This window comes from Melitaea cinxia, chromosome Z, assembly GCF_905220565.1.
Source record: "Melitaea cinxia chromosome Z, ilMelCinx1.1, whole genome shotgun sequence".
Lineage (NCBI taxonomy): Eukaryota > Metazoa > Arthropoda > Insecta > Lepidoptera > Nymphalidae > Melitaea > Melitaea cinxia.
In genome coordinates, this window is record NC_059424.1 from 11,176,283 (window position 1) to 11,193,489 (window position 17,207).

A 17,207-nucleotide genomic window follows, 5' to 3' on the forward strand; every position below is an offset into this window, starting at 1 on the left:
CTTATTTAAAATCGCATTAATTTTTGATAAAGTAAATAGAACGTGACTATGAAATTATGAATCTTAATGGACACAGAGTAAATAGAAAGATCAAATACACTTTGCAATAATTGTGTTTGCTGGCAAACGAAAAAAAACCGACTTCAATTATATCAAGTAAATACGCATTATCATAGATTACTCCAAAAGTTGTAATCAGATATCGATGAAATTTAAATGCGACCACATGATAAACATAGACTTTCGATTAAATTAAAAATTATCAAAATCGGTACACCTAGTAAAAAGTTATGCGGATTTTGGAGGTTCCCTCGATTTCTCTGGGATCCTACCATCAGATCCTGGTTTCCTTATCATGGTACCACACCAGGGATATCTCCTTTTCATCAAAAAAAGAATCATCAAAATCGGTCCATAAAAGACGAAGATATCCCCGAACATACATAAAAAATCAATATATATTATATATACAGTCGAATTGAGTAACCTCCTCCTTTTTTGAAGTCGGTTAAAAAGCGAGCGAGTGTGATATTTCATCATAAATAACATTTGTACATAAAAAAGAATAATTTTATCGTAATTTTATCATTAAATCGAAATTTAAACAGAGTGTTAAAACGATTGATGCCTAAATTTAATAAACTAAAGAGAGATTTAACAGCCAATTACTTTTTTGATTGCTAATTGATGTTTAACATATACACAGAATTTCGAGGTAATATTGACGTTAAAACAACGTTGTTTTTTATTGAACCTGCTTACCTAGAGATTAAATTGTGTTTTAAATTAACGATTCGTGTTACGATAATATCGATTTCAAAGTGTTTAACATTTGTTATCTTTTAAATTTATACTTTTAATCTATTAAATAAAATTCTCGTGTCGCGGTGTTTGTAGTTAAACTCCTACGAAACGGCTTGACCGATTCTTATGAAATTGTGTGTGCATATCAGGTAGGTCTATGAATCGAACAACATCTTTTTTTCATCCCCCTAAATGTTAAGGGTAGTCCACGCCAACTTTTTCTTAATTTTTAAATAAATTATTTTTTATTTTATTATGATTTTTCATTGTAAAATACACACAACCCCAAATTTTCACCCTTCTATCACCAACCCCTATTTTTAAATAGCGTTTAGCGGCAGGACAACGTTTGCCGAGTCAGCTAGTAATGATATAAAATCGTTAAGTCATTATTTACTCATAACGATATCTGAAAAAAACGTTTCTACTCTTACTCTTTTATATAGTGCGTTCTTTATTAGAATTTGGGTCGTTAGTCTGAAATCCCCAATACCAAATATACATCAAATCTTTCGAAAAGGTACAAAATAAATTTTTGAAACATTTATAATATAGATTTTATAACTCTTATCAGAGCTCGCCCAGTTTCTGCCCACTGGAAATTCGCCGGATACTCAGAGATAAAAATTTTCTCATTAAGCTGATAAATAATGCTGTTTATAACTCTTACCTATTAAGTTGTTAAGTTTATTATATTTTCATCACTTGAGCCTATTGCAGTCCACTGCTGGACATGGCTTCCACAAGTTTACTCCAAAAAGGGTGTGAACTCATGTGTGTTGCCCATAGTCACCATGCTGGGCAGGCGGGTTGGTGACCGCAGCGCTGGCTTTGTCGCACCGAAGACGCTGCTGGAATTTTAATGTCCTTAAATTTAGTAAACGCAAAATCTGGGGGCACGGTAGTGCCCCCGCCAAGACGAGCCAAAAAAAAAAAAAAAAATGAAAAGCACTACCTATCTTTTCTCGAAGTGCTTCGTCGTTTTTTTGAACCATCATAACTTTGGTTTGGATTACACCAGATAAACAAAATTCTCAGGATATGATGTCGATAGTAGACTTATTAAACGTACAAAGTTTCAATTGCATAGCTCTTATAATTTAGATTTTATTGATATCTAAAAAACCCCGATTTCGTCACTCACTGATGATCATCAAAATTCTTAGAGTACTTCCTGAAGTCCCAGAAAGCTGAAATTTGGTATGTAGGCTAGTATTAGTACACAAACAACAAAAAAATTATAAAACTTGGAACTTTTACCCCCCAACCCCTTAAACTAGGGGGTGGAAGTTTGTATGAGACTTCCGCAAATTTTGATGCTAGAGGTCTGAAAATTGATATAGAAACTCCTTGTTACTGCTTGTTATAAATAATAATAAAAAAATACATTAAAAAATCGGTTATTAGTTTATGTCGAAAATTTACATTTTGTAATTTTGGTATTTAAATTTTGGCGGAGGTCACCGTTTGCATATCAGTTCAACATAAAATCAAAAACAGCGTGCTTAAACCAAATATGGTGAAGATTGGATGATATTTATGGTATAAAATGTGTCGGAGGTAAAATGCAACTATAATATTGTCATAAGAAACTTACAAAAAGAAGTGAAATCCCACCAAAAACATTTTCATGTAAAATGTTGCCAAGACGAGATCATATGGCTCACACTGTCAAAAAGTGATCAGATCTCATGTAGAGCCAAGCTTCTAACTCTACACGCCCTAACTCTACAAGCCCTAACTTCACAAACTCTACAGCTTAGTCAAAATATGTGGCTTGGCCGTTTCGCTACCGTCACGTGGGCGTAAGGTGAAAAATTTATTCACTGTTTATTATTCTTCTTTTTATTTTTTCTTTAATAGAACTATTGTATAACAGAAAAGTAATAAACAGTGAAAAAATTTTTCACCTTAAGCCCACGTGACGGTAGCGAAACGGCCAAGCCACATATTTTGACTAAGCTGTAGAGTTTGTGAAGTTAGGGCTTGTAGAGTTAGGGCGTGTAGAGTTAGAAGCTTGGCTCTACATGAGATCTGATCACTTTTTGACAGTGTGAGCCATATGATCTCGTCTTGGCAACATTTTACATGAAAATGTTTTTGGTGGGATTGCTTTTTTCAGTTTGCCCTGTACCAAGACCAAATATGCCCCAAATGACTATTCGTCGTTTCTGTAATATGTAAAATGATAAATTTTATGATGTCGATATATTTCCGTCCTCACTTACAATTTTCAAAAGTAACATCAACAAATTGTTGAATGACTGAATTTTTTGTGTTAGTCGGCACACAAGTCATTATGCGTCGCCGTGTGGCACGAACTGGACTTTTGTATGAAACCGATTGCATCAAAAATTTCGCGACCCAAATTACGCGATTGACAACCCACAAAATTACGCTGGTTTGGCCTCATCCTAAGATCGGATTTGTAATAGAACCGGATTAAGGTAGGGCTCACGCAAGCTTCTATGAAAGTTCTTAATTTTTTTGTGTTACAAACGTTATAAGTTTATAATTAGTAGTCGTCCTCTGCGGACGGATTGCGGAGGCTGGAGGAGCTAGGCCAAACGCTGGATGTCCCAAATGAGTCCTCCTAAGTTGGTCACCGTATGGATTTGGGTAAAACAAAAGTTATGTTTTGATTAACAAGTAACGAGACCCGTATCCGTAAATCCACCCTTCTCGAAGTTGTTCAGGATTATGTCTACCTAGGCCATACTATTCACATAGACCGAAACAATTTCGAAATGGAAGCCGATAGGAGGTTTCAGTTAGGCAGGTTGACGTTAATCAGGCTTCGCCGAGATTCCGCAATGCTCTAAGACCAAAGTCTTCGAGTAATGCGTCCTGTCTGTTTTTACATACGGTGCCGAGATGTAGACACTGACGAGGGGACTATTTCACAAGTTTAAAGCCACTCAAAGTGCTACGGAACGGGCTATGCTTGGAGTCGCTCTTAAAGATAGTATCAGAAAATAGATTATCCGTTAGAAAACAAAGGTAACAGGCATAGCCTGTAGAACAAACAAGTTGAAATGGCAGTGAAGTGGTCATTTCTGTTGCGTGACCGATGTAATAGACGTGTTTTGGAGTGGAGACCGCTTGTTGGCAAACGTGTGGAACGCCCTATAGCCCGCTGGACTGACGACTTACTTAAGATCGTCGGAGGGAGCTTGACGAGGACTGCAGAGAACAGCAGTTAGCGAGAAGTATTGTGCAAAACTCTATATGGGGAAACCTTATTTCAAGCCTAGCCTAGACTGCGATAGGGTGAAGTGAGTGAGCGACACAAGCGGATCGTGCCATCTGATGTTAATAGTCTATTGTCACCTATGGACATCTGCATTACAAGAGTTTCGCGTGCCTTGCCGGCTCTTAGAAAAAGAATGTCTGTACTTGATGCATGAAAACTTCCAATTTATAGCGCTTAGGGAAAACATCAGTGTGCATGTATTCGGAAAAAATGAGCGAAACACCCTCACGTTGGATGCAGACCAGGCATCCAAATAGTGTGGATGATACCTAGTCCATTGACAAAGGTTGCGATCGTAGAAACCCGATAGTGCCACTATATCGAAAATAGTATCAAATCAATACAATCTTATAGAATTACTAGCTGACCCCGCAAACGATGTTTTGCCATATATTTTATTAACCTTTTCAATCCCCCCCCACTTATAACTTAGGGGAATGAAAAATAGATGTTGACCGATTCTCAGACCTACCCGATATGCATACAAAATTTCATAATATTTTATTGACCCCCTAATACCCCCGCTTATAGCTTACGGGTATGAAAAATAGATGTTATTCGATTCATAGACCTACCTGATATGCACACACAATTTCATAAGAATCGGTCAAGCCGTTTCGTAGGAGTTTAACTACAAACACCGCGACACGAGAATTTTATATATTAGATTAAAAGTATAAATTTAAAAGATAACAAATGTTAAACACTTTGAAATCGATATTATCGTAACACGAATCGTTAATTTAAAACACAATTTAATCTCTAGGTAAGCAGGTTCAATAAAAAACAACGTTGTTTTAACGTCAATATTACCTCGAAATTCTGTGTATATGTTAAACATCAATTAGCAATCAAAAAAGTAATTGGCTGTTAAATCTCTCTTTAGTTTATTAAATTTAGGCATCAATCGTTTTAACACTCTGTTTAAATTTCGATTTAATGATAAAATTACGATAAAATTATTCTTTTTTATGTACAAATGTTATTTATGATGAAATATCACACTCGCTCGCTTTTTAACCGACTTCAAAAAAGGAGGAGGTTACTCAATTCGACTGTATATATAATATATATTGATTTTTTATGTATGTTCGGGGATATCTTCGTCTTTTATGAACCGATTTTGATGATTCTTTTTTTGATGAAAAGGAGATATCCCTGGTGTGGTACCATGATAAGGAAACCAGGATCTGATTATTACTAAATTTAAGGACATTAAAATTCCAGCAGCGTCTTCGGTGCGACAAATCCAGCGCTGCGGTCACCAACCCGCCTGCCCAGCATGGTGACTATGGGCAACACACATGAGTTCACACCCTTTTTGGAGTAAACTTGTGGAAGCCATGTCCAGCAGTGGACTGCAATAGGCTCAAGTGATGAAAATATAATAAACTTAACAACTTAATAGGTAAGAGTTATAAACAGCATTATTTATCAGCTTAATGAGAAAATTTTTATCTCTGAGTATCCGGCGAATTTCCAGTGGGCAGAAACTGGGCGAGCTCTGATAAGAGTTATAAAATCTATATTATAAATGTTTCAAAAATTTATTTTGTACCTTTTCGAAAGATTTGATGTATATTTGGTATTGGGGATTTCAGACTAACGACCCAAATTCTAATAAAGAACGCACTATATAAAAGAGTAAGAGTAGAAACGTTTTTTTCAGATATCGTTATGAGTAAATAATGACTTAACGATTTTATATCATTACTAGCTGACTCGGCAAACGTTGTCCTGCCGCTAAACGCTATTTAAAAATAGGGGTTGGTGATAGAAGGGTGAAAATTTGGGGTTGTGTGTATTTTACAACGAAAAATCATAATAAAATAAAAAATAATTTATTTAAAAATTAAGATAAAGTTGGCGTGGACTACCCTTAACATTTAGGGGGATGAAAAAAAGATGTTGTTCGATTCTCAGACCTACCCAATATGTACACAAAATTTCATGAGAATCGGTCAAGCCGTTTCGGAAGAGTTTAACTACAAACACCACGACACGAGAATTTTATATATTAGATAGATATAAGTAATTTAAATGAAAACTAATACCGTAGAAATATATATTTATTATAGTGATTACAATAATGCAATTGTTGCAATCATAGTTTTATGTTATAAGTACATTCACTGATGACAACAAGAGCAGTCTTCGTAAAACATTTAAAAGAACAAATACTAATATTAAAGAAATGTATTTAAATCGAAACAAAAGAAATGTGAGGTAATATCAATGTTAGAAAAATATTTGAATTAAGTACGTCAGGTGACAAGTCGGCGCAGTGGTTTGAGCACCTTGCTATTCGGGAATTGAATCACCGCTCGTGGCAAAAGTTTGCATAGGCCAAACAGACGTTTGTCTAGATTCTTATGTTTATGCTGCGCCTGACCAACGAAGAATTTTTAGTCTAATTGGATCGTTTTTCTTTATTATTTGTATTATTTAGAAATTACGACGAAATATCTAAATGTATTTTGTTTCTTTTAAGCTTTCTTTCTCTTCAACGCTTTGCGACAAAATACTTTTGCAAGAGCTATTGGATGAATAGACAAATGAATCATTATTGTTCCACAGCTTCTTTCATTCATTTCATGTACGCTAGCGTATTTGTCCTCAATAGAAACAAAGACCTAACAGGCAGTCTTGTCCATTTTGTATTAATACGTTACATCAAAGGCAGAAAATCTATTTGAATCATAATACACCACTATATTTAAAAAGGTTTTCTACTCCATATTCTTATACCAGAAAGTTTTTTAGATGAGTAAAAAAATGAAATTCAACGATTTCAAATTACGGTAAAGGTTTCATAAAAGTTGCTTTTTTAGCAACAAACCTTCTTTAGAGGAAGCTAGAATTTAAAAGAAGAAGAAGAACAAACCTTCTTTTACAGTACGTAAAATATTTTTTAATTAAAAACTCTTGAGAATAATTCGATTTATCACAACCAACTAGGCAAAAAGATATTTATGTTTGTAAAATAATGAACGTATACAAATTGTTGTATAGTACTTACATATTGTTGTAATTTCGAGCTACTTACAAATTAATTTAATTATTGAACACTTCATCGGACCGTTACATGCTTTCAATTATTCATTGGTCAATATTAGATACAGATGTCTTTGATTTTTGATTTACTTGCTTGAAATTGGCAAACGAGACACACCTCACACATTTATCAGAAATAAAGAGTCAAATTCAGATGCGGCTGATCCCAAAGAGCGCTGGTACGGTGTACTCTCACGAACATTACATTATTCTTATTCTGCTATTCCTTCTACAACAGTCTATTATATTACCTTACCTACGCGCACATTTGGCGTCAAAATGTAACAATCGGAGTGCCAAACACAGCGCTCTTATGAAACGAAGTTTAATACGATTGAGTCCGAAAGAGAAACATCGACACAGGCCGACGCGTAAAACAAAAGATTTCGTGTGAGAAATCAGACTAATCTGGAGCGCCGCACACGCGTGATGTTACCAACCGCGGGTTCGGCCGTAACGCGCGCCGCGAAGATAACATGCCTATGCGCTATTGCCGTTCTTATGTATACAAACAAACGTGTCCGCTTCGTCAGATATTTCTCAGTTTTTGAAGTAAAACGTCTATACGCACGCTTGACTTGGGGAGTAAGCTAGTGAATACGGGACAAGAGCGTTACGAAAAGTGTGATCGGGTGAGGTGAACGGAAGTTGAGAGGGAGATATAAGTTAGTAGAAAAACGTCACGTTTCCTATATTCCTCACTCAGTCGTGTGGTTTTTAAGCACGCTCGTTTTTCTTTTAAATAAGTGTTAAAATAAATAGGTAGTTTGTGCGCGATATATTGTGTTAAAAAATGCAACAATAAAGTGTATCATTTATTAAGCAGCGTGAAAAGACTCGAAATGCATCTCGAAGTGAAAGCTAAGGGACCACAAGTCCAGAATATTATTTATATAATAGCTTACTCAAAATGATAGAAGTACCAAAACTAAACATTTACACGTATTTTGAATGTGAACAATATCTTAAACACATCAGGTTGCGTGGATGTGAAAGCAATAAGTTATTTTGTTTTCCATGTTTAGTTATGTGTGTTCCGTGTTAGAGTGTGTTTACAGCTGGCACCGGCAGTGGTGGTGAATCTGCATGGACGGAATGGATTTAGTGTACAAATAAAATAAATAGTAAGCTTTAATTTATTGACTTTTTTTTTTTTTTTTTTTTTTTTTGTGAATCCCTCATCAAGGAATGTCACGAGCCGCCTCTCTTTGGCTAAAATTATTTCTATAAATCGTTACATTACCGTGTTCGGTAAAAGAATCCGCGTTTACTAGCTAGTATTACGCTACAAATGAATCAATAAATTATATTGACCCATTTTTCATAATATTAAAGTAATCTTTAAATAACTCAAAAAGTCTGAAATTATTTATCAAATATTAGCATAGCATATATTTATTAGCGGATCGCACGTCAATGTCACCGTATCATTTTCATACGGACTCGCTAAATAGTCGTGAAAAACGAATTGTCATTGACGCAATTTCGCTATCAAACGCAAATTAATTAAGAGCTAGTAGAAGTAGTAGTAGACTGGATGAGGATTGCGGAAAACTGGGATGTCTGACGCGAACTTGGGGAGGCCTATGTCCAGCAGTGGACTGCAATAGGCTGAACTGACTGAATGACATTTTGAATGATATGGAATAATACTATTAATGTTACAAACATATAATATAGAACATATTTTATGTCTGTATACATCACTATGAAATATTTTGTTCATTATTATCATTGGTAAACCTTCTCTCACTTTAATCTCATCATTTCTTTACGCAAAGGTTGACTGATAATTTGTACACAGGTTGATCGAATAATCTTACGTTACAGAAAAAGGTTCTATGCCTTGAACAATCCTTTGCGCTATTACAATAAGGAAAAATTAATGGCCTACTTCGCAAAAAAATACAAACGAACATAGTTATACATTACATAGAAAGCAACATCTTGGAACATTTAATTACACTGCGTGATAAAAAAATAGCTGTGATCCAAATACTTGTTATTATACTAAATCGATCGCTTTGAAGCGAAGCGATACTAAATAAGAGCCTAAGGGATCGTCCATAGATTACGTCACACGAATTTCATGATTTTTTGCCCCCTTCCCCTCTTGTCACAACTGGTTCGATTTAAAGACCTACCCTATCTAGTATAACGTCATACATTCTGTTGTTACAATTTTCACACCTAGAAATTAATTAAAATATCAATTTCGACATTGTTCTTTCAATTCAAATTATTTGTCAATAAAACAACATCAAAATATAGGGTTAACAAAACTATCTAAACTGTATTTTTGATGTTAATCGTTAATAGGCATATAGTTCAAATACTTACATAATAATACTAAATAATACACAAACACACCAGCCTATTGCAGTCCACTGTTGGACGTAGGCCTCCACAAGATCGCGCCAAACATTCCGGCCCCAAAATAGCCGGGATTAGTGGGGCTGCCGGGAACTAAGGGCCGAAGTTCTTGGCAAGTACTCATGAGTTTTGTCTGCAATCACCACGCTGGGCAGGCGGGTTGGTGACCGCAGTGCTGGCCTTATCGCACCGAAGACGCTGCTGCCCGTCTTCAGTCTGTGCATTTGAAAGCCAGCAGTTGAATGGTTATCCCGTCATCTGTCGACTTCACCAGTTTCACGTGGTAATGAAACTTTGTTATCCCTTAGTCGCCTCTTACGACACCCATGGGAAGAGAGGGGGTGGCTATATTCTAAACTGCCGTAGCCACACAGCTAAATGTCACAATTATATTTTGTCACAAAATTTTAGACCTTTTTGTCACAGAATGTCACACTTGATCGACCCCCTATCCCTTAACGTGTGATGTAATTTATGTTTAGTCCCTTGTTTATTTGTAAACATAAACCACTTAAAGTAATACCTTACTCGATTTCTATAATTCATTCACCATTAATGAACACCACATTACCCATAAATAAAAGCTTAGACTACAAAAATGAATACCAATGGCTGATAATTCGTTAGGGATGCAATACTAGACATTTTAATAATTATTATTACTCTAATTAATTAAATTATATCCTATCTGATAGAAAATGTACTACCTGACTTAATGTCTTTATAAGCCTCATACTTGCTACATAAATTTATAAATCTTCTTGAAATGAATTTTTTTTAATGTAATAATTAAGTTGTTTTGTATATAAATGTATCATCATCTGATAGTCACAGCTAGTCAAACGACTAAATCCCGAATACAGGGGGTAATAGCCTTTAGAAATACATTCTAAGAGAACAATGGTGTTTTCTTTACTTGCCTTCAACCTGCAGGTTTCGGAATATGAATAATTACTAATTTATAGAATAATCTTCAATACTACTTCTCTATATAATTTTTTGACCTGCAGTGTAGTTATCAGATTAAGAGAGTGCAGTTAAAGCTATACACATATAGTATACAAAACGTACTGTATAGTACAGTCTCTGGTTGAGTGACAGGTGAAATGTGAGGGAAACCAAACCCAATGCAAGTCGATCTAACACTAAGTTTATTAAGATTATTTTGAGTATATATAGGCAGAAGTACAGACGTCATTTGACGTCATCCGTGGCAAACAAATAACAATTGCATTAATCTGCATCAGTGAAATAACAATTTCGTAATAAATAAGCTAAATTAAGGAGGTTATTAGTTTACAAGACAATCATATTGCTCAATGTGCGTTAACCCGTACACGTACTTATATATTTAAATTACGCTAACTGTACTGAACTACATTTGTATATATTTCCTGTCTCAATTTTAAACTTCTTCAAACATAATGGATAACTATTTGAAACCGGATATTTATCTAATAATTTTAAACGAGCAATTCTTGTGAAATGACTCCTACAACTTTTATGAAATTTAGTATGCAGGGGGTTTGAAGTCATGACATTTTTAGAAAATGCCGTTTCGTCCGTGTTTTCAGGCAATGAAAAACAATTTTATTAGAGTACGAAGGTAAACATCGCCATTTTGTACAAAATTATAATAAATCGAAGAATCGGGTACAAGAAGGATTCGGATACAAGAAGTCCCCGGTTCAAACCCACATGTCTCCAAATCGATTGTTTCCCTTTCTTTTATAATTGCACTCGAGATTTTTTATTTAAATAACCAGTTCATATTTTTTTATTATTATATGGGCAAGATCGAAAAATATTATTCATATTTTATAAATATGAAAATCGTATTTAAATATGATTTCAAAAACACGAACACAAAAAAAATCCGAGCTGAGCTCGGTCATCCAGGTACTCTTAACGGACATTAGCTTCATCTAGAGTTGTAGGTATTAGGTTCAATCAATATATGACTGTGATTTCTAAAATCTGTTGACTTTCTTTGCTCGTTTTGATGACAGTATAAGACAGATGTGACCTTGGAAACCCCATCGTCGTTTCAATTCCTTTTGATGTGATTTTATTAGACACTATTCCTTCAGCGTTTAAAATAACGGCCACAGTCCTACAAAATTGGTAGTAATTTTATTATTCACATAAAAAAAATTGTAACGCGGTATTATTAATTATTAAAAAGTAAATTATGGAAATTTTGGTACTTTAAAAATGCATATAATCTTATACATAAAATTCTCGTATCACAATGTTAGTATAATGTTTATTATAATTATTTTTATTATAGCAATTATTATTCTTTTCATTTTTTTCCAATTATATTCACATGTATAATCTATTATTTGTATAGCTTAATATCATATTTTTATATGAGTATATAATATCGTGTATACTTTAGATACTATTACTTTAGAAAGACAGTGCACTGTTAAACTGCTAATTGTTTTTGCTGCTCTGTTTATCATATAAATTGTATCTATATTTTTTTTCTGTTAATAAATTAATAAATAATTGATTTTACTGCAGCCAACTATGGTTCAAAGTGACGATACCTTATAACTTATACCTCTACTCGGTATATAATAATATTTTTTTATTAAATTGTGTAGGTTTTGTTTTTGTAAATAGTTGTTATGTTTAAGGATGTGATTTATCAGTCAGTGACCTATGATTTTTATTATTAAGATAACAATAACTAAAGACAGATTATCACAGTGGTCTATGTACCTAGTTACTGAGTTAAAAATCTCGCTGGAGGTAAATATATAAAAGATAAACAGATAACTTATCGTCTTATGCGTATTTAATTTTTGTTTTTTATCGCTACTCATATCCTAAGAACTTTAAATTGATTAATCTTATTTTTTTACATAGCTTAATTGGTTAATTCATTAAACATTAGTGTAAACCGTGTTACAGTGTGCTACATATTGATTGTGAAATATTTTACGCGTTATCTAATTATAAATTAAAATCATTCACACTTAACAAAAAATATATTATTTGTCAATAACTATGTACAAATTATGTCTGAATCGTTGACTAAGGTGGAGACAGAGATATGGTGGAGCGTACAGTTTAATGTTTGAAACAACACAAAATAATAAACTATGTTTTTTACAAATTACCTACTATATTAATAGTTTTCCCCAACTCTTTCATTTTTAACTATATATTGGAACGTACTTTATTCACTAATATAACACTTGTTTAAGATTTTATGCAAGCACTATTAATTAATTTAGGTAATATTATCTTAATTTCTAGAATATTGTATCACAATATCTATACCACTTTTAAACTGTGTACGACGTGTTTTGTAATATAGATATTACTACGTCTTTCCAACAATAATGTACCAATAATACGTATGATAAAGATAAATACAGACTTATATATCAACTAGCAACCTGATTCGGCTTTGATCAGTCAGTAGTCATGTTATGATATTAGTGACAGCGAGAGGCGCGGTGCAGAGTTGGTAGTATCAAGCGAATCCCGTCGTTGGTGTTCATTTTCGTAAGCGTTAGTAGTTATCCTATTATCGCATTATAGGTGTCCATTTCTATAACGTAGAATATCATAGATGGCATAGATGGCATATCTTTTAACATAGATGGCATATCTTTTAATGATAGCTTCCTGTGAATACAGGAAGCTATGATTAAAAGATATGCCATCACGGACTTTTTCGCAGACCTATAAAAAAGGACTAATTCCACCATATATTGTGTTGTAAACAAAACCTTAACAAGTTATATACACTTTAGTGTACCTTCCTTGCGAATAAATAACTGCGTTTATTTGTGAATACGGTGCAAAAACCCAAACAGTTTTATCTAGTTTATCGCTTATAGACAGTCAGACTTGCTAACACGGCTTAATACTTTATTTTATACTACGTTAGTGATAGTACAAATTTTTATTATCATCATTCGAACAGTTAATCTATATGGAAATCGATACCAATGTTTAAAAGCAGAAAATTATGTTTGACGATCTTTTTATTTTAAAGCAGTAACTCGCCTTTTTCTTCTTTTTGCAAAATATTAGATCTTATGTATTATAAAAGTAAAGTCATTATTAGTAGCCATGTGGTTGGTACAGATAATAAAAATCCAGGGTGGTACAGATAAGAACGTTTTTTCGTTGCTATCTATTAAATCTTTCCTCTATAATATTAGTATACTGTGGTAATACAATCTCTTAAAAGCTCTTTATATTACTATCCAATAAGATTATCATTTCGTATAAGGATGTTGTGTATTACAAAAAGTCAATTATCCGAATTCAGAAGAAAATTCCATTGTGTGATTAATCCCTTACATGTTATCAATTTTATCGTATTGCCATTAGTGTAAGTATGTCAGTCAATTTCATTGCAATCTAAATATTGTTTTTGTATCATTTTATTATTTTTCGTTAAGACTTATCTGAATGGGGCTGAACGGAATTAGATTAGATTATTTATACTTATACCTAATATACGCAATAATGACGACGTAACACGAACCGCGATGTTTAATATGCATCGATGCTAAATTAGAATAGCGTCAGATTTTATTTATATCTTTCAAATTGGGGTTTCTGTGTGTCTAACACATTACTTTCCGCGTAAAAATACATGAATCCTACCATAGAGTCAATCTCCGTACGGATTGGACAATGCAAACAGAAATGCAAGCCGATAGGAGGTTTCAGTTGGGCCGGTTGACGTTAAGCAGGCTTCGACGAGATTCCACAATGCTCTAAGACCAAAGTCTTCGAGCAATGCGTCCTGTATGTTTTTACGTACGGTGCCGAGATGTGGACACTAGCGAAGGGATCAGTCCACAAGCTTAAAGTAACTCAACGTGCTCTGGAACGGGCTATGGTTGGAGTCTCTCTCAAAGATAGGATCAGTGAAACTATCCGCCGGACAACGAAAGTAGCCAACATAGCCTGTATAATATAAACAAGTTGAAGTGACAGAAAGCTGGTCATCTCTGTCGCAGGACAAATGGCCGTTGAAGCAGACATGTTCCAGAGTGAAGACTGCGTGTTGACAAATGCAATGTGGGACCCCCTCCGGCCTGCTGGACCGACATCTTTGAAAGATCGCTGGTGGAGGCTGGATGGGGACTGTGGAGAACCGGGAAGTTTGGCGCGAGCTTTAGGAAGCCCGTGTCCAGCAGTGGACTGTGATAGGCTGAAGCGATGCATATTTCTACATTTCAGCTCGTAGTTCTGTACGTACTGTATATATATGTATATATATATTAAAAAACACATAAACGCATAAAGCGCTCTATGTTTATGTGTACTCGTACATCAGAATATTTGTTACATTTATCCGACAGCGTTTATTTGACTTAAAATCACACTCGGGCCCCTTTATGCTAGAAGATACGGTTCCGACGGTCCCGGCGTCATTCATACGTAGTTACGCAATGATCCTAATTGGAGTCAATTTCAAAATTACACATTCAATTTATGCATTTTATTTTCTTTCTCTACTTTACAGCACTTATTTATTCGAATACGTGACCCTCACACACACGTGACACGTGAAAATATTTTAAGTTGTAAAGTTCTACTAACCCCTAGAATAAAATCTAAAATTGCGACCTATTCCTATCAGTAATATTAAAGTTTCTTGCTATTAAATAACTAATTAGTAAATAATAAGTGGGCATCCATTAATTGAGTGAGCTATATTACGATCAGTTTAGACCCCCCCACCCCACCCCGACAATAGAGAATGACGTAATAAACTGTTGAAGTAAACTATAGTTTGTTTATTCAAATTAAATAAAATACAAAGCAAAAATTTAATGATTTTAATAGCCATGAGATTTATTTTGCGGGCATAATGAACACTGGGCAAAATGAACAATCAAAATGTATGTTTGCTTTTTTTTAATATCTATAATATTTTATATTTTTTGAATTTGATGTGAGATTTTCGATTATTACTTCCTCGGTTTAAATGAGATTTGGTGAGATTATATTGGACCCCTCCCCCTCCCCATTCTGAGCTCACGTAATTAATGGATGTCCCCTAAACTGGGGTATAGCCCTTCCACTGAAATTATATTTTTATTATACTGTAGGTCGACACTCCCAGATTGAAAAACAATGCTTTACTGGATAAAGTCACCAGATCAGTCATTGACAAACTTTTTATTTATCTTACTTTCGAAACACAATTGCATGTAACCGCTCCTAATCAGTGGAAATTATTGAGATAAAATTATCGACCTTGATTTAAAACATAACCTTGAATACTGGTTAGTGTTTATATGTTTTGTTAATAAACAACTCTCATAAACAAAGCGCAGTTATAGATAATATAATGTATGTAGAAGAGATATTTTTAATATACTTAAACATTGTCTGTGTTAAATCATTACATTGAAATTATTATTATAACACGATGGCATTTTTTTTTTAATATATTTATTATAACTTCCAATATTTTTTTAACAGAAAATCCACAAAATGTTTTCGTATATAAACGTAACCTAACTAGAAGTATGGCTTTATTCTTAACAATGTTTTCAAATAGTTTTTGTTAAACGTTACATATTAATCTTATAAATAAAATTCTCGTGTCAAAATGTTAGTTACTATACTCCTCCGAAACGGCTGGATCGATTTTTATGAAATTTTGTGTGCATATCGGGTAGGTCTAAGATTCTGTAGGGGGGGGGGGGGGGGATTGAGAGGGTTAATAACACAAATGGCAAAACAACGTTTGCGGGGTCAGCTAGTAGCATAATAAAATTATAATTTAATTGTATTCGTACTATTTCTAATGAACCTTAAGCAAATTACATATTTTAACACTATTTGTCAATGTGTCTTTTATTGACAATAGTGTTGTTTATCATTCTTTTATCACACCCTGTTCATAATAAACACACCACATTACATGACTTAATAATACTTTTGCGTAATTTATATTCATTTTAAGTTTCCTTCAACAAGAAGAAATATTACAAATTTTGATATAAATAGATAGCGCAAATTATTATAAAATTGTACGGCATACGTAAGCATACTTGACTTATCGCGAAATTTTAACATAAATTATTAAATAAATGAAAACGATTTTCTTTTTTTTTTTCTTCTTTTTTGATGAATACCCTAATAGTAATTTTTATCCATCCTTGGTATTTTGGTGACATCCTTGTTATAAAATTTATCAGGTAGGTGTGACATTTATCTCACAGTACAATGATAATATTTTATTAGTTATAATTGTTCGTCGTGAATATATCCTCAACTATTAATTAATACAATCCACTGTATAAAAATATGTATAAGGATGAATAAATCTAATTACTTTAGATATTAAACTTAAAACAAACGTGACAGTATGCTAATCTTTACCGAAGGCCTTGCTTCAAGTATACTTAACCTATTAATGTAATGTGTAAAGATATGTACGACAAATATGCACTATAACTGCCATTGTTTTACAATGGTTGAACACAGCATTGTTGCAGGTAGAAAACTAGACACCACTAGCCTCGCATTGAGTGGCTGTAATAAAAACAAACTCATTTTAACACTAGACGAGACAAGGATCCTTCAAAGACACGTTCATAAATAAATGTAAGCTGACAAATTTTTTAACAAGTATTTCTTAAATATTGTTTTCTAATGTTTACGCGTTTCATTATAATGCATTTCTTAAGAGTAAAAAATTAGGATTAAGCGAGATATTAAAACAGTA